Source organism: Rattus norvegicus, chromosome 14 (assembly GCF_021556685.1).
Source record: "Rattus norvegicus strain SHRSP/BbbUtx chromosome 14, alternate assembly SHRSP_T2T, whole genome shotgun sequence".
Taxonomy (NCBI): Eukaryota; Metazoa; Chordata; class Mammalia; order Rodentia; family Muridae; genus Rattus; species Rattus norvegicus.
In genome coordinates, this window is record NC_141547.1 from 107,177,501 (window position 1) to 107,203,999 (window position 26,499).

General features: G+C 41.7%; 1 long non-coding RNA gene and 1 other non-coding gene across 6 annotated transcripts in view; both read right to left on the minus strand.

The window, feature by feature from the left end:
- The window catches only part of LOC148001495 (uncharacterized), an 89,666-nt gene that overhangs the window by 11,365 nt on the left and 51,802 nt on the right, over positions 1–26,499 (minus strand). For 2 of the 5 annotated variants that reach the window (XR_015637657.1, XR_015637672.1), the window contains one exon: positions 25,100–25,259. This is a non-coding gene — a long non-coding RNA (uncharacterized LOC148001495). Of the gene's footprint in view, positions 1–22,433; positions 22,905–23,047; positions 23,165–23,358; positions 23,897–25,099; positions 25,260–26,499 lie in introns of those variants that run through there. The other 3 variants (XR_015637658.1, XR_015637670.1, XR_015637659.1) reach the window with 3 other exon arrangements.
- Positions 11,069–11,200, minus strand: LOC120096801 (small nucleolar RNA SNORA17). Its single transcript, XR_015637776.1, has one exon. It is a non-coding gene; the product is annotated as a small nucleolar RNA SNORA17 (small nucleolar RNA).

Sequence of the window (26,499 nt, forward strand, 5' to 3'; positions counted from 1 at the left end):
CACACCTGAGAACAGAGGTAAGACCACCACTTCTGCTCTGAGGGACCTGCCTGGAGACCTCAGGACACATGAACCCAGGAGCACTCTGGGACAGGATTCTTCTGGTTTCTGGCTGTGCCCACAGCTGACCTGGTCCCATAGCTCTCTGTACCCTGGAGAGAGAAATGGACTCAGAAGTGCAGACAATCCTGAGAGCACAGGGGAGACCACCACTTCTGCTCACATTCCTGGTCCAAGAGGAACCTGCCTAGAGCACACTGGACCCAGGAACAGAGGAGCAGTCTGGGACAGGATCCTTCCTGTTTTCACTTGTGCCCAGAGCTGAACCTGTGACACTGGGAAAAAAGCTGGTCTCCAGAGGTGGCGACACACAGGCTTACAAAAGGGTCAAGCCACTGTCAAAAATATCAAGACCAGCTAACACCAGAGATAACAAGATGGCAAGAGGCAAACAAAGAAAACTAAGTAAAAGAAACCAAGACCACTTGGTACCATCAGAATCCAGTTCTTCTACCAAAGCAAATGCTGGATATCACAACACACAAGAAAAGCAAGAATTGGATTAAAATTCACATCTAATGATGATGATATAGGACTTTAAGAAAGACATAAATAAGTCCCTTAAAGAAATACAAGACAACACAGGTAAACAACTACCTTTTTAAGGCCCCTAAAGAAGAAACATAAAAACCCCTTAATGAGTTACATGAAAACACAACCAAACAGGTGAAGGTATTGAACAAAACCATCAATGAGTTAAAATGGAAATAGAAACAATAAAGAAAGCACAAAGGGAGACAACCCTGGATATAGAAAACCTAGGGAAGAGATCAGGAGTCACAGATGCAAGCATCACCAACAAAATACAAGAGATAAAAGACAGAATCTCAGGAGCAGAAGATACCATAGAAAACATTGACATGGGGTTGGGGATTTAGCTCAGTGCTAGAGCGCTTGCTTAGCAACTGCAAGGCCCTGGGTTCGGTCCCCTGCTCCGAAAAAAAAAAAAGAAAGAAAAGAAAAGAAAAAAGAAAAAAGGAAAAAAGAAAACATTGACACAACCATCAATGAAAATGCAAAACACAAAAAGCTCCTTACCAAAAACATCCAGAAAATCCAGGACACAGTGAGAAGAACAAACCTAAGGATAATAGGTATAGAAGAGAGTGAGGACTCCCAACTTAAAGGGCCAGTAAATATCTTCAACAAAATTATAGAAGAAAACTTCCCTAACCTAAGAAAGAGATGCCCATAAACATACAAGAAGCCTACAGAACTCCAAATAGATAGGACCAGAAAAGGAATTCTTCCTGTCACATAATAGTCAAAACACCAAATGCACACACAAAAAAAAGAATAATATTAAAAGCAGTAAGGGAAAAGGGTCAACTAACATATGAAGGCAGACCTACCAGAATTACACCAGAATTCTCAACAGAGACTATGAAAGCCAGAAGATCCAGGCAGATGCCATACATACTCTAAGAGAACACAAATGCCAGCCCAGGATACTGTATCCAGCAAAACTCTCAATTAACATAGATGGAGAAACCAAGATATTCCAAGACAAAACCAAATTTACATATTATATTTTCCAAAAATCCAGCCCTACAAAGGATAATAGATGGAAAACTCCAATGTAAGGAGGGACAGTACACCTTAGGAAAAGCAAGAAAGTAAAATTCTACCTCTACCAAGAAAAATAACAGGAAGCGACGATCACTATTCCTTAATACCTCTTAACATCAATGGACTCAATTCCACAATAAAAAAAAAAAACATAGACTAACAGACTGGATACATAGACAGGATCCAGGTTTTTACTGCATACAGGAAACACACCTCAGGACAAAGACAGACACTCCCTCAGAGTAAATGTCTGGAAAACAACTTTCCAAGCAAATGGTCTGAAGAAACAAGCTGGAGTAGTCATTCTATATTGAATAAAATTGACTTTCAACCAAAAGTCATCAAAAAAGATAAGGAAGGACACTTCATATTCATCAAAGGAAAAATCCACCAAAATGAACTCTCAATTCTAAATATCTATGCTCCAAAGGCAAGGGCACCTACATTCATAAAAGAAACCTTACTAAAGCTCAAAGCACACATTGCACCTCATACAATAATAGTAGGAGATTTCAACACCCCACTATCATCAGAGGACAGATCATGGAAAAATAAATTAAACAGAGACATACAGAAACTAACAGAAGTTATGAACCAAATGGATTTAACAAATATTTATAAAACATTTCATCCTAAAACAAAAGAATATACCTTCTTCTCAGAACCTCATGTTACCTTCTCCAAAATTAACCACACAATATGTTACAAAACATGCCTCAACAGATTAAGAAGATTGAAATAATCCCATGCATCCTATCAGATAACCGTGGACTAAGGCTGGTCTTTTATAACAACAAAAATGACAGAAAGCCCACATATACATGGAAGGTGAACAGTGTTCTACTCAATGATAACTTAGTCAAGGAAGAAATAAGAAAGAAATTAAAGAGTTTTTAGAATTTAATGAAAATGAAGGTACAATATTCCCAAAATTATGGGACACAATAAAAACAGTGCTAAGAGGAAAACTGATCTCTGAGTGCCTCCAAAAAGAAACTGGAGAGATCATACACTAGCAGCTTGACAGCATACCTAAAAGCTCTAGAACAAAAAAAATGCAAATACATCAAGCAGAAGTAGAAGGCAGGAAATAATCAAATTCAGAGCTGAAATCAATCAGGTAGAAACAAAAAGAACTGTACAAAGAATCAACAAAATCAGGAGCTGGCTCTTTGAGGAAAACAACAAGATAGATAAATACTTAGCCAAACTAACCAGAGGTCACGAGAGTGTATCCAAATTAAAAAAAAAAATCAGAACTGAAAAGGTAGACATAACAAAATAATCTGAGGAAATTCAAAAGTCATCAGATCCTACTATAAAAACTTATATTCAACAAAACTAGGAAATATGAATGAAATGGACAATTTTCTAAACTGATACCAAATACCAAAGTTAAATCAGGATCAGATAGGCCATCTAAATAGTCCCGTAACTCCTAAAGAAACAGAAGCAGTTATTAAGAGTCTCCCAACCAAAAAAAGCGCAGAATCAGATGGGTTTAGTGCAAAATTCTATCGGCCCTTCAGAGAAGAAATAATACCAATACTGTGCAAACTATTCCACAAAATAGAGAAGAAACACTACCTAATTCCTTCCATAAAGCCACAATTACACTTATAACTAAACTTCACAAAGACGCAACAAATAAAGAGAACTTTAGACCAATTTCTCTTATGAATATCGACACAAAAATACTCAATAAAATTCTCGCACATCAAATCCAAGAACACATCAAAATGATCATTATCCATCATGATCAAGTAGGCTTCATCCCAGGGAAATTCATCATTGTAATCAACTATATGAACAAACTCAAAGGAAAAAAAAACATGTGATCATCTCATTAGATGCTGAGAAAGCATTTGACAAAATTCACCACTTCATGTTAAAATTATTGGAAAATTCAGGAATTCAAGACCCATACCTGAACATAGTAAAAGCAATACACAGGAAACAAGTAGCCAACATCAAACTTAATGGAGAGAAATTTGAAGCACTCCCATTAAAATCAGGGACTAGACAAGGCTGCCCACTCTCTTCCCACTTATTCAGTATAGGACTCAAAGTCCTAGCCAGAATAATCAGACAGCAAAAGGAGGTCAAAGGGATACAAATTGGAAAGGAAGAAGTCAAAATATTACTATTTGTAGATGATAAGATAGTATACTTAAGTGACCCCTAAAATTCCACCAGAGAACTCTTACAGTTGTAAACATCTTGACAAGCGTGTCTAGATATAAAATTAACTCAAAAAAATCAGTAGCCCTCCTCTATTCAAAGGATAAAGAGGCTTGGAAAGAAATTAGTGAAACAACACCCTTCACAATGTATAAAATATATTGGTATGTCCCTAGCCAAGCAAGTGAAAGATCTGTATGACAAAAACTTCAAGTCTCTGAAGAAAGAAATTGAAGAAGATCTCAGAAAATGGAAAGCTCTCCCATGCTCATGGATTGGTAGGATTAATATAGTAGAAATAGCCATCTTGCAAAAGCAATCTACAGATTCAATGCAATCCCTATCAAAATTCAAACTCAATTCTTCATAGAGTTAGAAAGCTCAATTTGCAAATTCATTTAGAGTAACAAAAGGCCCAGGATAGCAAAAACTATTCTCAACAATAAAAAAACTTCTGGGGGAATAACCATCCCTGACCTCAAGCTCTATTACAGAGCAATAGTGATTAAAACTGCATGGTATTGGTACAGAGACAGGCAGGTAGATCAATGGAATACAATTGAAGACCCAGAAATGAACCCACACACCTATGGTCACTTCATCTTTGACAAAGAGCTAAAACCATCCAGTGGGAAAAAAGACAGCATTTTCAACAAATTGGAGCTGGTTCAACTGGAGGTCAGCAGGTAGAAGAACACAAATCGATCCATTCTTATCACCCTGTACAAAGCTCAAGTCAAAGTGGATCAAGGTCCTCCACATAAAACTAGATACACTGAAACTGAGGTGAGGGGCAGGAGGTGAAAATTATCTAAATATATGGTATGTATGTGTGGTGATTTGAATAACAGTGGCTCCCACAGATTCATGGGCAGTGGTACTATTAGCAGGTATGCCCTTGTCGAAGAAAGTGTTTCACTGTGGAGGCTGGCTTTGAGGTCTCAAAAGCTCAAGCTAGGTCTAGTATGACATTTACTTCCTGCTGCCAGCAGATCAAGACATAGAACTCTCAGCTCCTTCTCCAGCACCATGTCTGCCTCTGTGCCACCATCCTTCCCACTATGATGATAGTGAACTGAACTTCTGAACCTGTAAGGAGGACCAGTTAAAGGTTTTCCTTTTTAAAGGTTACCATGATCATGGTGTACCTCTTCATAGCAATAGAAACTCTAACTAAGGTAGCACGTATGAAATTCTCCAAGAATTAATAAAAATATATCTTTAAAAAGAGAAGCAAATATGATCCACAAAATGCTCTATGTGAAAAAGAAAGGAAACTAAAACCCTCCTAGAATCATTACAGACATCCAGAAGCAGACTATGGAGTGACATCAAACAGAACATAGTTCTGCTTGTTGATTTGGAAGGCCCTGGGTTTTCAGTGTATAATCTGTGAAAGAAAAGCTCAGATTACCCAATGATACAATCCCCCTACCACAGTGAGGATGCTTCAGTCCTTCTTAGAAGGGAGAACAAAAATATTCATAGGAGGGGACATGGAGACAAAGTTTAGAGCAGAGACTGAAGGAATGGCCATCCAGAGACTGCCCCACCTGGGGATCCAGTCCATATACATACAGCCACCAAACCCAGACAATATTGCTGATTCAAGAAGTGCATGCTGACAGGAGCTATCTCTAGAAAGGCTCTGCCAGAGCATGACAAATACAGAGGCCGACGCTTGCAGCCAGCCATTGAACTGAGAACAGGGTCCCAATGGAGGAGTTAGAGAGAGGAGTGAAGGAGCTGAAAGGGTTTGCAACCCCATAAGAACAACAATACCAAACAACAAGAGCTCCCAGGGACTAAACCACAATCCAAAGACTACACATGGTCAGACCCATGGCTCCAGCTGCATATGTAACAGAGGAAGCCCTTGTTGGGCACCAATGGGAGGGAAAGTCCTTGGTCCTCGACCCTCCAGTGTAGGGGAATGTCAGGGCTGGGAGGTGGGGAGGCAGGAAGGGGTGTGCGTGTGGTTGGGGGAATATCCTCATAGAAGAAGAGGGAGGGGGAAAGTGATAGGGGTTTATGGACAGGAAACTGGGAAAGGGGATAACATTTGAAATGTAAATGAAAAATCCAATAAAAAATCTTTAAAAAGGGTCTACTGGAGCCTATTATATGGTGTTGCTTTCCTCTTGTTTGCCTATAACTGAAACAGGCAGATACAGTGACCTCATTTCCACAATTCACTCTCTGCTCCTTTTCCTCATATCAGCTCTATAAGATAAATATTATAACCCCCAGTTTACAGATGTGACCTAAAGAGATGTCAAGATGTCGGATCATGAGCTCTGACAGGTGAGAGACCTGAGGTGAAAGCTAAAGATCTCTGGTTCCAAAGCAGTTTATAGGACACTGTCACCCTAGAAATATAATGGGGATGGTTTATGCTTAAAAATTCCAATAAACACTGAAAAATTCATATTCAAGTCTTGGGTATGTACTATCATTTTTCTAAGTACTCAGTCATGTAATGCCTATTATCTTTTTTAAAACTACATTTTAGTAAAATCCAACTTTACTTCAAAGAAAACAAAAACGATTTGGAGAAATGATTGCATTCACATTGTTACTGCAAATGGGATAGGATTGTGTAAAGTACAATATTTTAAAGCATGTAAATGGTGCCAGGAGTTGGTCTGTGTCTGTTAGCAGCCTTGTGTAATGATGAGCGATGGCGGGGCTTAAACTTAGCAGAGAATGATCTTGATGACCTTGAACTCCCAATCCTCTTGCCTCTGTCTCCTAAGCACTGAGACTATAAGCTTCATCACCATGCTTGGCTCTGATTTCTCTTCTGAGAACTTTGCAATAAAGACAACATTGTTATTATTAACCCCAGGTCCCAGATAAGAAAACTGAGATTCACTGGGCCAGCAAGTTGGTTCAGCAGGTGAAGTGGCCTGTTGTCAAGCCTCACACATGAGTTCAACCACATTGTGGAAGGTAACAATCCAGTTCCCACAACTCGTCTTCTGGTGTCCACACCCACACTGTGGCTGTCTTAGTTAGTGTCTTATTGCTGTGAAGAAACACCACCAAGGCAACTATTATAAAAGAAAACATTTAATTTGGCTGACTTACAAGTTTCAAAGGTTTGGTCCATTGTTGTCATAATGGGAAGCAAGGCAGAGTGCAGGCAGACATGGTGTTGGAGGAACCCAGAGTTCTACATCTTGATCTGAAGACAACCAGGAACAGAATTTCTTCTCCAGTCAGCCAGGAGGAATGTTGAAATTACACTGGCCAGACCTTGTGCATATACATGAGACCTCAAAGCCCTGCCTCCACAATCGCTCTAACAAGGCCACACCTCCTTCTATAAGGCCACACCTCCTAATAGTGCTACCTCCCCTGGGCCAAGTATATTCAAACCACCACAGTGATATACAACCACACTCACAGAAAATAAGTAAATGTCTTTTCTTTATTTTTTTAGAAGAAAATTGAGCTACAACAAGGGAGAGTAACTTGCCTAACACCACACAAGTCTGCTTTTTGAAGCAGGTGAGCTGGCTGGCACCAGACTCTGACTGCTGTCCATCCAACTGTACTGCACACCTACACTCTTTGACTGTCCTGGTATCTGCTGCCTGTAAGCAATCTATTTCCAAATTTTCCTTTGAATTGACATCTCTTCTGTGACTTATGAGTGATAAGTTTCTTTTGGAAGGTTTACATAGAGATACCAAAACACAGACAGACCCAAAAATGTCTGCTATTACTATAGTTTGCAATGAATCATTACATATTTTATGAACCTCATGAAGAGTAGGATTCAAGCACCCAAACAAAGAAATGAAAAGAATGAAATGCTAATTACACAGATTTAGCCAGTACATGCTACATTCATATGTTGGAATAGCATACTGTTTCTCATTAAGAAATATAAATAGTCCATGTTAGCTAAAAACATGAAACCATTTAAATATTTGTATTATATACATTTTATGTTTCTCTCCATGAAAGAAGTATGCCATCCCTGACTAAACTTGCATAAGTGTATGAAACTTGGCCTGGAGAAAGGTCTGCTTTTGATCAACAAATTAGTTATTAAATGATAAAAAATGAAGGCTAGAAAGATGGTCAGTGGTTTAGGGTATTTGTTCCCTTTGCAGAGGACCTGACTTCAATTCCTAGCATCTACATGTTGGCTTTTAACCATCTCTGACTCCAGTTACTAAGGACCCACTGCCCTCTTCTGCCCTCCATAGGCATCAGGCATGTATGTAGCACACATACATTCATGCAGACAAAAGTCATACATATAAAATAAAATAATTAACTCTTTAACAATTTTAATGATAAACAGGGCATCTGAGGAGTTAAGAGCATGTTCTGCTCTTGGGAAGAACTCACATTCGGTTTCTATCATCTATATGTTATTCACAACTGTGTGTTATCTCTAGCTCCAGGGAAGAGATGTCCTCCTCTCCTCAAATACCTTCACACACACACACACACACACACACACACACACACACACACAGAGAGAGAGAGAGAGAGAGAGAGAGAGAGAGAGAGAGAGAGTTTTTCTTAATTCTTAATAATAAATTAAACCTTGATTCTGAATATCTTGTGAAAGCCAAACGACTAGCTTGGTGACTCCCCAGTTGAAGTACCGCCAGAATCATTCAGCAAAATCATTAGCATGTGAACTGGTGAACTGGTAGACCCTGTGCACATAACTACTACTTCATCAAGTCTGGGGCAGAGCCCATACACATACATATGACAAATTCCCAAGAGCCCTGCTGCTGCTGATGGAGTGCCCTACTTTGGGAATTTTTTTTTTGGTTCTTTTTTTCGGAGCTGGGGACCGAACCCAGGGCCTTGCGCTTCCTAGGTAAGCGCTCTACCACTGAGCTAAATCCCCAGCCCCTACTTTGGGAATTTTTAACATGCTCTAACACAAGTCAGAAGCATAGGCACCTAAGGCCACTGCTCTCAAACTGAAAGTTCCCCTCATTCTACCCATAACCTGATCCTAAAATAGGTAAATGACAGAAAGAAACATATACCTCATTCTGCAATAATCAGGGCTGGAGTTATTTACTCAAAGACAAAAATAATTGCGTTGGTAGTAGTGGAAGTTCGAATGTGTCTCTTTCTCTTTGAAGTTGCTGACTACTTTTTAAATGTTTTTACATTTCTTTGCTTATCCTGTGTGAGGACATGCATGTACATGTCAGAGGACACCTTGTGAAAGTAGGTTCTCTTCTTCAACCCTGTGGATTCCAGATACTGAACTCAGGATAGCAGGGTTAGCAGTTAGCACCCCTATGAGATACCTCACCAGCCCTTAATTACTTCTAACCTAAAAGGAAACCAGACTGTAACTGTTTATGTCACATTGGTGCCGAATTATCTAATTAAATTCACCTATCAGTATAAAGAATAAAAATTTCGTTTGCATTATGAAGTCCAAAAACCTGCAGAAGTGAATTAAACAACGCTCATGCGCCCTCTAGTGGGGATTGAGTTCTTCATTGTTCAAAGGTTACAAAAGGCAAATATCTCACACTAAACCAGAGATTGTTAAATAATTGTTTAACCTTTTATTTGAATTTCACATCATGCACCCCAGTTCCACTCATCTCCCCCTCCTCTCATGACCACCCTGCATACACCCTTACAACATCCCCTCCAAACAGAGAAAAAAAATCTTGTGGAAGCTGTAGTGTGTCACAGTGCGTCCTACAGTATTCCCTTTTGTCCACAATTCTCTGCAAATGTTCATTGCAATGACTCATTGGTCTGGTTCTAGGACTCTGATTTCTGCTACACTATCAATACTGGAACCTCAATGGGACTCTTCTCGAATATTCTGTTGTTGCCCTGTATCATGGATATTCTGAAGTTTTGGATTTGCACTTCATGCACTCTAGCAATTCACTGATGAGGTAGATGTTGAGGTGAGCCCACTAAAGCCCTGGATCAGGCCTTCACATCTTCTGACCAGTTCACCAACAACCCTCAAGCCAAGGCCAACTCTACCCGGCTTCCAAAGAAAGGTGCAGATCTCTCTCTCTCTCTCTCTCTCTCTCTCTCTCTCTCTCTCTCTCTCTCTCTCTCGTGTTGGAGTGAGTGAGGAACAGGGACAGCTTTTCCAGTCTCATGATCCCAGAGCCAGTTCTCCCACCTTTTGGAGATGGCAATGGGAGAGGATGGGGAAGGTCATCTTTTCCCTTGCCTGTGCTGCCACATGGCAAACAAGTTTCAGGGTCAGTTCTCCCACACACATTCTTAGGGTCAACTTAACCTTGTCCACTCTATTCCACAGTCCATATGAGGTGCAAGGCCTGCTCTCCAGAATGCTGCACCAGGGATAGCTATCCTGCTTTCATGGCCCTGGGGCCAGCACTTCCACCCACCATAGGTGTCAAGGGCAAAAGGGAGAGGGAAAGCATGTCTCTCCCTCATACAGGCCACCACACAGCAAACAAGGAGCAGAGCTGTCTCTCTCACACTCACGCCCTCAATTCCAACTCACCCACCACTGCCACAATGTGCAGGCCCACTCAACAAACTGCTACAGCTGGCTAGGGGCAAGATCAACTCTCCTAATCTCATACCCCCAGGGCCAGATCTCCCAGGATGCCCAGGTGAGGGGTGGGGCCAGTTCTACACAGCCCTCAGTCATTAGGGACATCAACCTGGCCTTTGGTGGTAACCAACCCCTGCTGCTGCAGGGTCACAGACCCAGATGTGGCCACATGTGGCAGCACAGGCTAGGACCCCACCATGGGCCAGGTGGTATCACCAGCTACTCACATCAGTCTGTTCCTCACTACCATTAAGTCTTCAGTTCTGCCTTTCTTCATTGTACCCACATCTTTCTGTTTCTGTCTCTTTCATTTCTCCACCACTTACTTGTTCCTCTTAGTGGCTCCTGGGGTCTCTGAGTGTTCTCCAGAGTGCTATGCCCCCTCTTGCATCATGCTGTCCAGCAGAGGTCATCTCAGGAACAGTATTCTCCCACCCAACCACCCACCCCAGGCATGTGTGTCGCTGGATTGGTAGTCATCTCATGCTAACTCCCTGTCCAGGCCCCATGGCACTGACTGGTGGTTGTCTTGGGCTCCCTCCTTATGTAGCCTGCTTGAATGGCCCCTTGTAAGGGTCGTCTGTCTTAGGCTCACTTCTGCCCTGGGATTTTATTCTAGTCTCTGGCTTGCTCTCTGTCCCGAGAGCCTATCTGGGCCTGCTTGACACCAGAGTGGTAGTTGTCTCAGTCTCACTTCTTTCAGAGAATATGTGGGTATTAATCATTCAGATGTTCACAGATCAGAACACTGAGCATAGCCATAGCCTCTCTCCTCTCTGCCACCTACTGACGTACATGTAACATGGCAGCCACACCTACAAGGACTCTAGGGGCAGAAAACTCTTTAAAGTTGATGAGTAGTGTGTGTGTGTGTGTGTGTGTGTGTGTGTGTGTGTGTGTGTGTGTGTTAGAGAAAAAGATAACTAGATAAGAGATATTTGGAAAGTTCAGTAATAAAAAGAAGCTAAATTTTAGGTCATGTAAAATTGGTTACTCCTTATGTTATCATCTCTTGACAATTCTTGCCTGGACCAATTATTGTTATTGTACTGGCAGAAAATATTTTTATGTTAGTAGCAGAAAGCAATTTAACAATATGTTAACATACAATCATAGAATTCTAGTAAACTCTTTCAATTACTACATTATTAATATCCTGTTGCTCTCACTTGAAAATGCCTAACATTGTTGCCTTGTTCCCTCTTGCTTAGATCTCTGAAAACAATCCATAGCAAGTACAGAGTCTAAAGAATCTCTTGTGTCTCAGCATATCAAAGAAGAATAAAACTAGAAACCGTGGCAGCTAATATCTAAAACATATAAAGAATTACACAACTTACACATCAAAAAATCATCCAATCAATGAAATGAACTAACAAACTGAATAGAAGTGCTAGAAATTAGAGCACAAATGGCTGATAAATGATTTTGAAAAGTGTCCAACATGCTTATATATCTCAGAGATTCAAATTAAAACCGCTTTGAGAAACCACATGGAAATCTCCTGTTATTCAGCAAGAAAATAAGTGACTCGTAAGGGTGTAGAGAAGGAGGAGCCCTATTTGCTGCTGGGGAAGGGGAAAACATAAACTGGTGCAGCCTTGGAGGTCCGTGTGGGGCTTCCTCAAGAAACTGAAAGAAGAAATGCCACATAAGTCCAGAGCCCATACAAGCTAGCACAGCACTTCAGGCCACATACCCAAAGTAGTCTAAGTCAGTATATCACAGAGACACATTTTTATTACTGCATTATTCCCAGTCTCCGATGCATGGAAGAAGTACTTAAAACAACATTCACTGCTGTTCCAATGCCCTCTTCTGTTCTCCATGCCTGCATGTGTGCACAGATGGTGCATGCAGGCAAGATGCTTATACATATAAAGCAGTTCTTTAATACGATAAGTGAAAAGAAGAAACTGTGTTACTCCTTTTCATCAGTTTCTGCTTCCTGACTGTAAAATCATCTCTTGACTACCCCACCATGATGGAGTGTACCTTGTAACTGTAAACCAAAATAAACCCTGTCTGCCTTCAGTTGCTTTTGTTGAACTACTTCAATTGCAGCAACAGATAAACAAGACAAAGCAGTGTGGAAATTTTATAGTGTTCAAAATTTGTCTCTTATTTATTAAGTAATTTATTTAGAGATGGTCCCATGCACCTAGGCTGGCCTTGAACTCACTAGATAGACAAAGATAACTTTGAAATATTTTTATCTCAAATACTGGGTTTACCTTCATGATAAAAGTCCTGGAAAGAATAGGAATTCAAGGCCCATACCTAAACATAGTAAAAGCCATATACAGCAAACCAGTTGCTAACATTAAACTAAATGGAGAGAAACTTGAAGCAATCCCACTAAAGTCAGGGACTAGACAAGGCTGCCCACTCTCTCCCTACTTATTCAATATAGTTCTTGAAGTTCTAGCCAGAGCAATCAGACAACAAAAGGAGATCAAAGGGATACAGATCGGAAAAGAAGAGGTCAAAATATCACTATTTGCAGATGACATGATAGTATATTTAAGTGATCCCAAAAGTTCCACCAGAGAACTACTAAAGCTGATAAACAACTTCAGCAAAGTGGCTGGGTATAAAATTAACTCAAATAAATCAGTTGCCTTCCTCTATACAAAAGAGAAACAAGCCGAGAAAGAAATTAGGGAAACGACACCCTTCATAATAGACCCATATAATATAAAGTACCTCGGTGTGACTTTAACCAAGCAAGTAAAAGATCTGTACAATAAGAACTTCAAGACACTGAGGAAAGAAATTGAAGAAGACCTCAGAAGATGGAAAGATCTCCCATGCTCATGGATTGGCAGGATTAATATAGTAAAAATGGCCATTTTACCAAAAGCAATCTACAGATTCAATGCAATCCCCATCAAAATACCAATCCAATTCTTCAAAGAGTTAGACAGAACAATTTGCAAATTCATCTGGAATAACAAAAAACCCAGGATAGCTAAAGCTATCCTCAACAATAAAAGGACTTCAGGGGGAATCACTATCCCTGAACTCAAGCAGTATTACAGAGCAATAGTGATAAAAACTGCATGGTATTGGTACAGAGACAGACAGATAGACCAATGGAATAGAATTGAAGACCCAGAAATGAACCCACACACCTATGGTCACTTGATTTTTGACAAAGGAGCCAAAACCATCCAATGGAAAAAAGATAGCATTTTCAGCAAATGGTGCTGGTTCAACTGGAGGGCAACATGTAGAAGAATGCAGATCGATCCATGCTTATCACCCTGTACAAAGCTTAAGTCCAAGTGGATTAAGGACCTCCACATCAAACCAGACACACTCAAACTAATAGAAGAAAAACTAGGGAAGCATCTGGAACACATGGGCACTGGAAAAAATTTCCTGAACAAAACACCAATGGCTTATGCTCTAAGATCAAGAATCGACAAATGGGATCTCATAAAACTGCAAAGCTTCTGTAAGGCAAAGGACACTGTGGTTAGGACAAAACGGCAACCAACAGATTGGGAAAAGATCTTTACCAATCCTACAACAGATAGAGGCCTTATATCCAAAATATACAAAGAACTCAAGAAGTTAGACCACAGGGAAACAAATAACCCTATTAAAAAATGGGGTTCAGAGCTAAACAAAGAATTCACAGCTGAGGAATGCCGAATGGCTGAGAAACACCTAAAGAAATGTTCAACATCTTTAGTCATAAAGGAAATGCAAATCAAAACAACCCTGAGATTTCACCTCACACCAGTGCGATTGGCTAAGATCAAAAACTCAGGTGACAGCAGATGCTGGCGAGGATGTGGAGAAAGAGGAACACTCCTCCATTGTTGGTGGGATTGCAGACTGGTAAAACCATTCTGGAAATCAGTCTGGAGGTTCCTCAGAAAATTGGACATTGAACTGCCTGAGGATCCAGCTATACCTATCTTGGGCATATACCCAAAAGATGCCTCAACATATAAAAGAGACACGTGCTCCACTATGTTCATCGCAGCCTTATTTATAATAGCCAGAAAATGGAAAGAACCCAGATGCCCTTCAACAGAGGAATGGATACAGAAAATGTGGTACATCTACACAATGGAATATTACTCAGCTATCAAAAACAACGAGTTTATGAAATTCGTAGGCAAATGGTTGGAACTGGAAAATATCATCCCGAGTGAGCTAACCCAATCACAGAAAGACATACATGGTATGCACTCATTGATAAGTGGCTATTAGCCCAAAGGCTTGAATTACCCTAGATCCCTAGAACAAACGAAACTCAAGACGGATGATCAAAATGTGAATGCTTCACTCCTTCTTTAAATGAGGAAAAAGAATACCCTTGGCAGGGAAGGGAGAGTCAAAGATTAAAACAGAGACTGAAGGAACACCCATTCAGAGCCTGCCCCACATGTGGCCCATACATATACAGCCACCCAATTAGACAAGATGGATGAAGCAAAGAAGTGCAGACCGACAGGAGCCGGATGTAGATCGCTCCTGAGAGACACAGCCAGAATACAGCAAATACAGAGGCGAATGCCAGCAGCAAACCACTGAACTGAGAATAGGTCCCCTATTGAAGGAATCAGAGAAAGAACTGGAAGAGCTTGAAGGGGCTCGAGACCCCAAAAATACAACAATGCCAAGCAACCAGAGCTTCCAGGGACTAAGCCACTACCTAAAGACTATACATGGACTGACCCTGGACTCTGACCCCATAGGTAGCAATGAATATCCTAGTAAGAGCACCAGTGGAAGGGGAAGCCCTGGGTCCTGCTAAGACTGAACCCCCAGTGAACTAGTCTATGGGGGGAGGGCGGCAATGGGGGGAGGGTTGGGAGGGGAACACCCATAAGGAAGGGGAGGGGGGGAGGGGGATGTTTGCCCGGAAACCAGGAAAGGGAATAACACTCGAAATGTATATAAGAAATACTCAAGTTAATAAAAAAAAATAAAAAAAAATACTGGGTTTACCACCATACCTGATCTATGTGTTAATGGGACAGAACCCAGGGCTTTGTAGATACTAGATAAGCACCCTACCAACTGAACTTACCCCTACCCCTTAGTTTGGTTTTGTTTGTATTTTGTTTTGTCTGTCTCAGCTATGTAAACCACACTGGCCTTGATCCACTGATCCACTTACCAAATTCTGAGAAAAAATAAAGGTATGTGTCCACCTAAGTCTCCTTTTTAAAATCTTTACTTTCCTATTTATAAGGGTACTACCAGCTACTGATGAACCAGCTGTCTTAATGGAAACAGTCAGACTAGTATTACACGTCTCAAACAGTCCCGGATTCGTAGAGGGATTCGTTGTTGTTGTCGCTGCTGCTGCTGCTGCTGCTGCTGCTGCTGCTGCTGCTGCTGCTGCTGCTGCTGCTGCGGTGGTTCCCTTTCTTCCTGCCTTATCCTTACAAATCTCTCAAGAGGGAACAGATCTTCCATGCAATTTGAATCTCCAGTAGAACATTGCTCGTGAATTTACTTTCAGCCAAGTCTCTAAGGCCATGTTCCACTATTCTATACTATTAAATACAGTAATACAGGTAAAAACGGTCTACTGTATATATCTAACAGATTCACTGTTGAAACTCAAACCATTTCCAATTGTACCTATTCCTTTCAAGGGTTACCAATGTTAATGTGCACAGAATTGAAGGGCTCAGGAGAAGCACGCTCCCTTAGCTATCAAAATATGGTTTCTTTTATTTTGGCTTTTTGTTTGTCTGAGATAGAGTCTCACTGCATAACCCAGGTTGGCCTCAAGCTCCCTATCTTCCTATTATTCCAAGTGTGCAACACCATGTCCAATAGCAAAGGGGTATCAAGATGCACGCGCGTGCACACACACACACAGAGAGAGAGAGAGAGAGAGAGAGAGAGAGAGAGAGAAGAGAGGAGGAGGAGGAGGTGGTGGTAGGTAGGTAGGTATGTAAGGAAGATGGGAGGGAGGCAACTCCTCATTCATATTTTTTAAGTAACTCCAATACAACTCATTTACTCACCAAGTTGGACTTTGGAGATATCTATCCATAGTTTAACCTGTCATGGTCTGCCTGTCTGGGATAATTTGATATATATGCTTGCCTTCCCAGTAAGAGTCTTGTTGCACAACTGGGAGAGGAGTTGCACATGTGCCCTGACCAGCAAATGAGGTCCTAAGACTAGAATTCTGGTCATCTCGCTTGACAGCAAGTACCTTTACCTGCTAAGCCATATCCCAGATTATAATAAGCCTTACTTTTATATGTTATCTCTATGAATAACCAAAAAGAAAAGTTTTTCTTTAAATATAAGCATTTCAGAAAATACTACATAACCATAGATATAATCTCTTTAAAAGATAACAAGTCACCAGAATACTAAAGATGTTATAATGATTAAGGAAGAGGGAGGAATTAGGCACCTTTTTACACAGTAGTTCACCTGGGACCAGCAGCTCTGCCTGTGTGTTAAGCAGCCTATTTCATTCATGACCCAGCCACAGTGAGTACCCTTTGGACCCTTCCTGACCCCCCTTTGGGTCAAATGTCAAAAGGAACCAGAGAAAATGAATAGAGAATGATTTTCACATTGTCGTTTAGTAACCCTTTAGGAGAGCCTACTCCAAAAAGCAGCTCAAAGGCATTCTGTTAAGAAAACAGAACAATTTTAAGGGAGAAGAGAAAATGTTCATGTCATCAGAAATTCCCTCTAGCATCATCAACCCAGAACAACTCCCTATGTCTCCTCCAGAGTTCAGTGCACATTAATTACAACTGTCAAACATAGTTACTATAAGCTGCGATCATCTGAGCTCATTTGACTGAGCGTGCAATTCAGCATTGGCAAAGAAGACTTGTGCTCAACTGCTGTTCATTGATGCTGACTTGAAAGAGCTATTTTGTTAAAAAAGAACAATCCCACTATCCTAAAAGGCTAACCAAAGGTGAATGTTTAAACAGCAGTGCAATGTTTTTCATTTTGCCAGAAACCAAAACAAGTTCAAACACTAATTAAAGTCTGTTTGCCGAGGACTCTGGTTATAGCAAAGCTGCAAAACTTTCTCTGAGACAGTGTGTAACAGAGCATGAAGGCGTGAGGACTTTGATGAACACAGATGTGAAGGGAGAAATGGCAACTACTAGTGCCAACAAACAGTTCAAAAAGTAACAAAGCAGCCATGGCATAGAGAATACCAAGAGGGTGTATACTGCACCCAGCTGTTAGAAGAAATAGGCCAATTCCCACTTTCGGAACCTTTCTGATTCTCCTTTATTGAGCTAAAGAAAATTGTCATACCTAGACACAAAAACAGACTAAAGGGGTTTTTAATTGCCCTTTATCCTCCAAAAAGAATGAGCATCAATAATGATCCAAGAAATGCAATACATGCTGGTCCTCTGCCTTAAGGTAGAGTCTTTCAGTTAGCCAAATGATCAGAGCCCCAGAACTGCAGTTTGTTTGGTTCTTGGGGAAGACACAGAAGCTATGCTTTTTATACAAGAAAGGCTGGGTAACTATTTAAAATAAGAAAATAGTCCTACCCACTATAAAGGGCTTCCCTCCAATGGAAATTGCAAACCAGCAGAAGTATCTAGTCACAGCTTTCTTAATGATTCAATAACAAGAAAAAGCTCTTCCTTTTTCCCATTTTTAAAAAGTTAGGAACGAAAAATAAAACAAGGAAGCACAATTTTAGATAAATGTTCCCTTTTCACTGATGTGAAGGTGAACACACTTGTATTAATTTATCTTCATTACCATAATGATATACCTGAGGCAAGGTAACCCTATAAAAAACTGGATTATTAAACACAGTTTTTCAAGCTCAGGGGCATCACACTGGCAATGGCTTGGTTCCAGGAAAAGCCCTTCTTATCTGCATTATGTCACCATAAAATACATGTGAGAAGGAACACCTCTCAAAACAGAAAATCGAAGAGAAGCCAGAGTCCCACAGTCCCCAAAGGTCCATCCCCAGCTGAGCTCAAGATCTGTCACTAGATCCCATCACTTAGGGTTCCATACCATCTCCCAACACTTCCAACCTGAGGGTTAAGCTTCAATGCATGAGACTTTAGGAAACAAACAACATCTAAACCAAAGAAGTTCTCTTTCTTGGTTGTTCTGGGCACATAATCAATATTCTGAATAATACAACAAAGTGCCTGTTATGTGCATAATCTTCATGAAATGTCGTGTAGTTCACATTGTTGCATATGTGCACACTTCCCTGTGTCGTTTGTGATTGTTACACACTTTTGAAACGATTCCAAATGCTTGCATGGTTTTGGAGATGATGTTTTGTTTGGGTGTAGTCTCTCCTCCCTCTGAAAATACACCATCTTCTCAGACCCCATATGGAAGAGCCTGTAATGAACTCACACTCTCTTGGGAATATTACGTCAAATTTTATCAGATTCTCCATATGCGAGTTGCTGATCTCAACCACTAGACTTCAAGTACATACGAGGTCAAGAGTTTGCCTAACATTGAGGGCAAGGCTGCACTCTGTCAGCGGTTTCCTGAAGATGGAGAGCATTTGTTGTGATGGACTGCACACTGAAAACACTCTGCTGTAGCTTGGAGCTCTATGGTTCCCACACCAGCACCAGAAATGCCCAGCAGCACCAAGGAATTTGTGTTGCCTCAACCCACTAAGAGAGTCAGACTGGCTTCTCCTAAGAATCACTACCACAAACTCACATCTGAAACACGTGGTTGCTTTGTAATTGAAGCCATATCTCCTCTTATAAGGACACTAAGTCTACCAGGGGCCACCACTAGGCACCAGTTAGGTTCTCACTTAACCCACTTCTGAATTCAGTCACACTGGGAGCTAAGGCTTCAAATTGAAGTCACAGGAGCAAGGGGCAATTCAGTCTTTTGTACCTCATAATATTCTCAACCTCTACTACTCACTGTTCCTATGGCTTTACCGAAGAGATAAAAGAGCAAGTAAAAATTATCCCAATCAAATATGCCTACTTCCCTCAGAAACTTTTAGAAGACCCTTGGAAGGCACAAAGCAGTGCTACTGTCTGATGATGGTGCTGTTTCTCCAATAGACTCATTCTTTTCCTTTTTTTGGGGGGGGGATTTAAATTTCAAACGTTATCCCCTTTCCTGGTTTCCCGTCCATAAACTCCCTATCCCAACCTTCCTCCCCCTTCTTCTATGAGGGTGTCCCCCACCCAACCACCCAACCACCCTCCCCTTCCCACCTCCCTGCCCTGACATTCCCCTACACTGGGGCATTGAGCCTTGGCAGGACCAAGGGCTTCTCCTCCCATTGATGCCTGACAAGGCCTTCCTCTGCTACATAAGCAGCTGGAGCTATGGGTCTGTCCATGTGTACTCTTTGGATGGTGGATTAGTCCCTGGGAGCTCTGGTTGGTTGGTATTGTTGTTCTTTGGGGGTTGTAAACCCCTTAAGCTCCTTTAATTTTTTTCTTTAACTCCTCTATTGGAGACCCCGTTCTCAGTTCAATGGCTAGCTGCAAACATCTGCCTTCGTATTTGTCAGGCTCTGGCAGAGTCTCTCTGGAGAGACTATATCAGGCTATATATCTATATCAGGCTCCTGTCAGCATATACTTCTTGGCATCAGCAAGTTTTGTGTCTGAGTTTAGTGGCTATATATGGGCTGGATCCCCATGTGGGGCAGTCTCTAGATGGGCCTTTCCTTTAGTCTCTGCTCCAAACTTTTTCTTTCTATTTCCTCCTGTGAATATTTTTGTTCCCCCTTCTAAGAAGGACTGAAGCATCCTCACTTTTGTCATCCTTCTTCTTCATGTGGTCTATGGATTCTATCTTGTGTGATATCCGAGCTTGTGAGCTAATATCCACTTACAGTAGACTCGTTCTTACAGCCTCTAAAATAACACTCCTCAAAAGTGTCACAAACCTCCTCTTCTCTCCCTTACTCTGAGCTGCTGCCCTTGCTTCCAACTTCACCAAGAATGAAACCTTCACATTCTTCTGCATTGACGCCAAACCTCGCACTCTCTCCCACCTCTTGTGTGTACAACAAATTACTAAATCTGGGGTTTAAATAAGATATAAGAATTGAAAGTCTCGGGGCTGGAGAGATGGCTCAGTGGTTAAGAGCACCGACTGCTCTTCCAGAGGTCCTGAGTTCAATTACCAGCAACCACATGGTGGCTCACAACCATCTGAAGTGGGGTCTGGTGCCCTCTTCTGGTGTGCCTGGAGACAGCAACAGTGTGCTCATATACATTAAATAAATAAATCTTTAAAAAAAAAAGAATTCAAAGTCTCCAAAATGAAAACAATTAGTGACCACTACTTCTAGTCAGCCTCATCTATCAATATGACATGACCCAGAATCTGAAGGAATTTCAATTGAGGAATTGTATCTATCAGATTGGTTTTTAGGGCTCTTTCTTGATTGCTAAATGATGTAAGAGGACCCAGTCCAGTGAAGATATTTCATACCTTGGCTGGTGGTATAAGAAAGTGCTCTCTCTCGCTCTCTCTCTGTCTCTCTCTCTCTCTCTGTCTCTCTCTCTCTCTCTCTGTCTCTCTCTCTCTCTGTCTCTCTCTCTCTCTCTCACACACACACACACACACACACACACACACACACACCCCAGATCAGAGAAGTAGGAGAAGGAAAGAAAGAGGAAGGGAGGGAAAGAGAGAATAGTGTTCCTTTGTGGTTTATGCTTCAAGATCCTGCCTTGAGGCCCTACCTTTCCTCAATGAAGGACTGTGACCTAGAAACCTAGGTGAAACCATTGCTCTCTAAATGGCTTTTGGTCATGATGTTTTATCACAGCAGCAGGTAGCAGATAAAAATACTGCTCCCAAAATTCTATAAAATATAAAGTAGTAGGACTGATAATAAATGCATAATACCCATGCCAACTAAATGGGAATATTAATGTTTGGTAGTGGGATTAAAGAGAACTCTAAAGAAAAGCTGCCATCCTACATAGAAATAATTTGGCATTTACCTTCCCAATGAGGGAGACAAGGCACACCTAGCCCACCCACACACTAGACCAAGCAATGGGAACCCAAGAGAACCACTGGCAGAAAATGAGAGAAATATCACATCTTCCTCCATAAATTCACCCATTTATTTATTAAGCCATCCACTATGTTGTCATAAGACAGGAGCCATTCGAGGAAAAGAAGTTACAGAAAGTTGGCATATACCCCTAGTGCTCGGGGACTCTATCATAAAGTTTAGGTCCATTTTGATACTTGACTTCTGAATGCTTTGGTTAGTGGTCATTTCTGAAGGCTGATCTGGCTTAAAACTTCCTGTGCATCCCACTCTGGCCTCAGACTTGCATAATCCTCCTGCCGTGAACTTGTGGATACTAGGATTACAAGGATGCAGTTTTGAGGTGCTGGTTATCGATAAATTTTGTTACTCCTTCTTCCCTTCACCCAGAATTTGGGCAAGCTGACATGAAAGTTCACATCCTCTCTCCTTTGGCACCCATGGGCACCACAAAATTTCTGCTCATAAATAATAGAATCCTTACATAAGTCCTTTCCTAAATTCATAATAAAAATCGCAGACCAGTCTCATCTCTCCTTTTAAAACTATTCTCATATCAGGTTTTGAAAGTTTGTCCTGTTTTCCCCAAAACCTTATTGTATAAATAGTAAACATTTTCATACCCTCTTAGACATGTAAATGAGCCTGAATAATGGTCTGTCTTGCTACTTCAAAGTCGTCATAGTAGGTATGTTTAAAAATAGATATTGCTGGATCAGATTGATGGCTTTGCCACTAAGGCTGACTTCCTGAGTTCCTGACTCCTTGAGCCCACATTATGGAAGGAAAGAACTGATGCCTGCAAGTTGTCTTCCAACTTCCAAACATATGCCATGGCATGTGTATGTCCATGTACACACACACACACACACACACACACACACACACACACACACAGAGAGAGAGAGAGAGAGAGAGAGAGAGAGAGAGAGAGAGAGAGAGAAACATAAAAATATGGTAGCTTGTATGGTGCTACAGTACTGAGAACTAGGCATAGGCCTAGGGGATTTAACAAAAGACAGAGACTCAGGTCATTTGTGCTACGAGAATGCCAAAGTTTTTTGTTTTTTGTTTTTTGTTTTTTTTATTAACTTGAGTATTTCTTACATACATTTCGAGTGTTATTCCCTTTCCCGGTTTCCAGGCAAACATCCCCCTCCCCCTCCCCTTCTTTATGGGTGTTCCCCTCCCCATCCTCCCCCCTTGCCACCCTCCCCCCAACAATCTAGTTCACTGGGGGTTCAGTCTTAGCAGGACCCAGGGCTTCCCCTTCCACTGGTGCTCTTACTAGGATATTCATTGCTACCTATGAGGTCAGAGTCCAGGGTCAGTCCATGTATAGTCTTTAGGTAGTGAGAATGCCAAAGTTTTACTGAGGCTCACAGAATATATACACCAAGTCCACTGGGTGGAAAAACCCCAGAAGCACAATGAAGAAACAAGTTTACATTCTCAGGATAAAAACAGGAACTGACTCAATGGTGTTATTGTCCATCAGCAAAACATCAAAGGCCAAGATGTTCTTTTCTTAAAAACAAAAGTTTCCACATGGGTCAGCAAGGTTCAGCAAGAGCAAACACTGAGGGAGCCCAGGAGAGTCTGACAAGTCCCCCTTTTTTATTTGTTAAAATAGCACATGTAGGTCACTCTAGGAAAACCAACACCCTTACCTGTCAGTCTCAGAGCCCCTGTCTTAGACAGGTGCTGGTCCCCAAGGGTTGTCTGTCATAGGCCAACTACTTCTTCTAAAGGCTGAGCCAGATTTGGGCAGAGGGAGTGTCTCCTGCCTAGGAGAGCAACACTTGCTTAGTCACTGCCTGGGACTAGGAATGTTGTCTACGCATGTGACAAAAGAAGTAAAAGGCCAACTACTGCAGCACCAAGGGCCATAATACCGAGGGCCACTGCTCCGGCCCAGTCTTTGATTAACTGAGCAGTCAACTTTAAAGCAGCCAACAGCCCTTCCCCAGGCTTCATCAACCCCCTGGATATCAACAGATAATCACTGTGCACAATTTAAGAAACTCCAACTCCAAGATCCTCCAAGATAGTGCTCAACCTCCTCAATTCTGCACCGATACAAGACGCTTTGGCGGGGGTAGCCCAAACAGCATGATGAGCACGAAGGCATGTGAGCATCCCACAATAAACCCGATTGTTCTCATAACAAGGAAGTCTGTTGATTTAAGTTCAGAATTCCCAATTAGATCTGTGAATTCAAAACATTCCAAACAGTCAGAGCTGCAGCCACTTCTCCAGAAAGTTTATCCAATGTGTGCTTGCCTCAACAAGAGATTGGGAGAGGGCAATCCCAGACACTGCAGTCGCAGTGGCTGCTGCAGCAATGGCTGGTATAATAGCAGTGACAATGACAAGGTCTCTCCCATGACAGGTCAGGATCAGTTGATTTTCTCCTGAATGACTGACAGGCAATGAAACTATACCTGGGATCCCCACAACCAGGGCAGAGTCCTCTGGTCCCCAGCAGCTTCACGTATTCCTGTGAAGAATATTCAAGACTATCTCCAGCATTAGTACCATTACAAACCACAAAGAAAAAATGGAGGAATTACATAGATGAAGAGATATTAAAATTTTTACTAAACTACTTTATTCAAGTTTTAGGGAACCTTCAAAGGTGATAGACATATTCCAAGAGTCAGTGGAATTAAAAGCTACCCCCATCTTAACATCAGAGGAGCAGCATCCAAGCATGCAAGAGGACCACAAAGAAACATTCCAGGGGGAAGTGGAGGGAACAATGTGTCCTGCCTACAACTGTTCCTGCACAAATCCATGTGCTGCCTCCAATCTTTCAGAGAAAGGGGGCCACCACTCCATTTGTACAGGATAGGAAGCAACTTAGCAGTGGCCCCCATAACAAACCTCCCAATCCCACCCCATCTTCATGGGCTCAAACAATCAGATCCCCATTAGACACAGATTGAGGGTCCCCCTTGTCTTACCTCCTCAAACCCTTACTGGGGTCAAATCCCTGTTCATGCAGCATCCTCTGCACTGGTTGGGGTTGAGTAGTAACCACTGCTCCCATATCATGTAAGATATCCCTCCCCCACCCCACAGCAGCATCTCTCCAAGCTGTCTGGGCACACTGCTCCCGAATTCTCCTCTCCATATGAGACAATCTCCCCCAGACAGCACTGTCTTACATAATTGTAAGTAAAGGGAGCAAGGGGACCATAAGCAGAGCAACTCCTTAAAATTCAGAGGAACATTTTGTCTAATAAATTGACCTGCATTGTTGGGGTCCGGGATCTCAACAGGATAAGCCACTCCCTGTCCAGGGGGATGCTCAGGAAAATTTACCCTTCTCCTTGGAGCCTTGTCTCCATAACACCACTCCAAGGAAGGGTAGGGTTCATAAGCAGGAGGAGCAGGAGTTCCTTCTTCTCTACTCAAGAGAGCATCCTTGACCAATCTCCACAAAGAGAACATGGCAACAGGAATGCTCTCAGGGCCATCTCTCTGCAGTGTGTTTTGCAAATCTGTCTTAACATGTTCTCAATCAGGAATACTAAGTCCTCCTGATGAACAAACCAGGGACTAGTCTTTTCTGAAGTTTTAATAAGTTCTTTAGCTGTTTTTACCTTTATCTCTGTTCCCTGCTGTTTGAGCAGAGCTATCATCTAATCTGTTAGCTGTAATGTGGAACTCACGGTTCCCATAGCACAATCCTTTTACTTACTGTGAACTAAACCTACCTTCGGTTCATCACTGTGCCATTCACCCAATATGTTCCTTTCATTTTGCTGGCCAGCTTCCTGGAACGATTCTGTCAAGGGCTACTCACTTTTCCAATCTTGGTGGGACCGCCACTTGACGGCGTCCACACCACCACGGTACCAAGAATCAGGCGTAAGCCTGGGGGATTTAACAAAAGACAGAGACTCAGGTCATTTGTGCTACGAGAATGCCAAAGTTTTACTGAGGTTCACAGAATATATATATACCAAGTCCTCCAGGTGGAAAAACCCCAGAAGCACAGTGGAAAAGCAAGTTTACATTCTCAGGATAAAAACAGGAACAGGGAAATGGAAAAACAAGTTTATGTTCTCAGGGTAAAAACAGGAACTGACTAAATGGTGCTACTGCCCATTGGCCAAACGGCCGATGTTCTTTTCTTTAAAACAAAAGTTTCCACATGCTTCAGCAAGGCTCAGCAGTGGGCAAACACTGAGAAAGCCTAGGAGGGTCCGACAAGCTTGAATAAATATGGCACCATGTGCTCATAAGAACAGGCACTGTTGGGAGGGATAGCCTTGCTGAAGTGGATGTGTTGTTGTTAGAGGAAGTGTGCCACTGGGGCAGACTTTTTGGTGACTGAGAGTTAAGTCAAACCATCAGGATCAGGGGCTGCGAAGATTAAAAAAAAAAAAAAGAAAGAAAGAAAAAGAAAAAGAAAAAGAAAAATCCAGACAGTGCTCACATTAGGAGATTGTGCTTGTAATCCCAAAACACAACTCCTCGTCAGCACAGCCAGCTTTTAATAACAGACGTGGAAACTAGCCAGTATTAGTCAAATAAAATCCCTATTAAGAGCTCGGGAGATGGCTCGCTGGGCAACAGTGACCTTTGCACAAGCATGAAAACCTGAATTCAAATACCCAACACCCATGTAAACATGATCATGGCAGTTAGTGCCTATTATAATAGGGTTTCAGGGTCCACAGACACAGAGAAGTTTACTAGCATTCGAGCCTCTCCATGGAACTGTGATGGCAAGAAACAGTACAATAATTGGAGAAGTGAGCCAAACAAATAGGACTACCTAGCAAGAGCCACAGGGACAGAGAAATGTAGCCATTGCCACACCATGAAGAATTAAGACTCTCCTATAGACAGTCAATGGCTGCTGAAGAGAGGGATTCACTCTCCTACAGAGATAAGACTCCTTTCAAATTATCCAATCCCAAGTGGTCGGCCCTCAGCACATAAATATAACAATACTAAATGGACTAAACAGGTTTCACACAAGTATATATACATATATTTTTATGGTTAGCAATAATAAAGAAGAGGACAATAATTTAAGAGTGAGTGAGGGGGCAGAGGAGTTGGAGGGGGTAGAAATGATGTGGATATGGTACTCATGCTTGGGGTT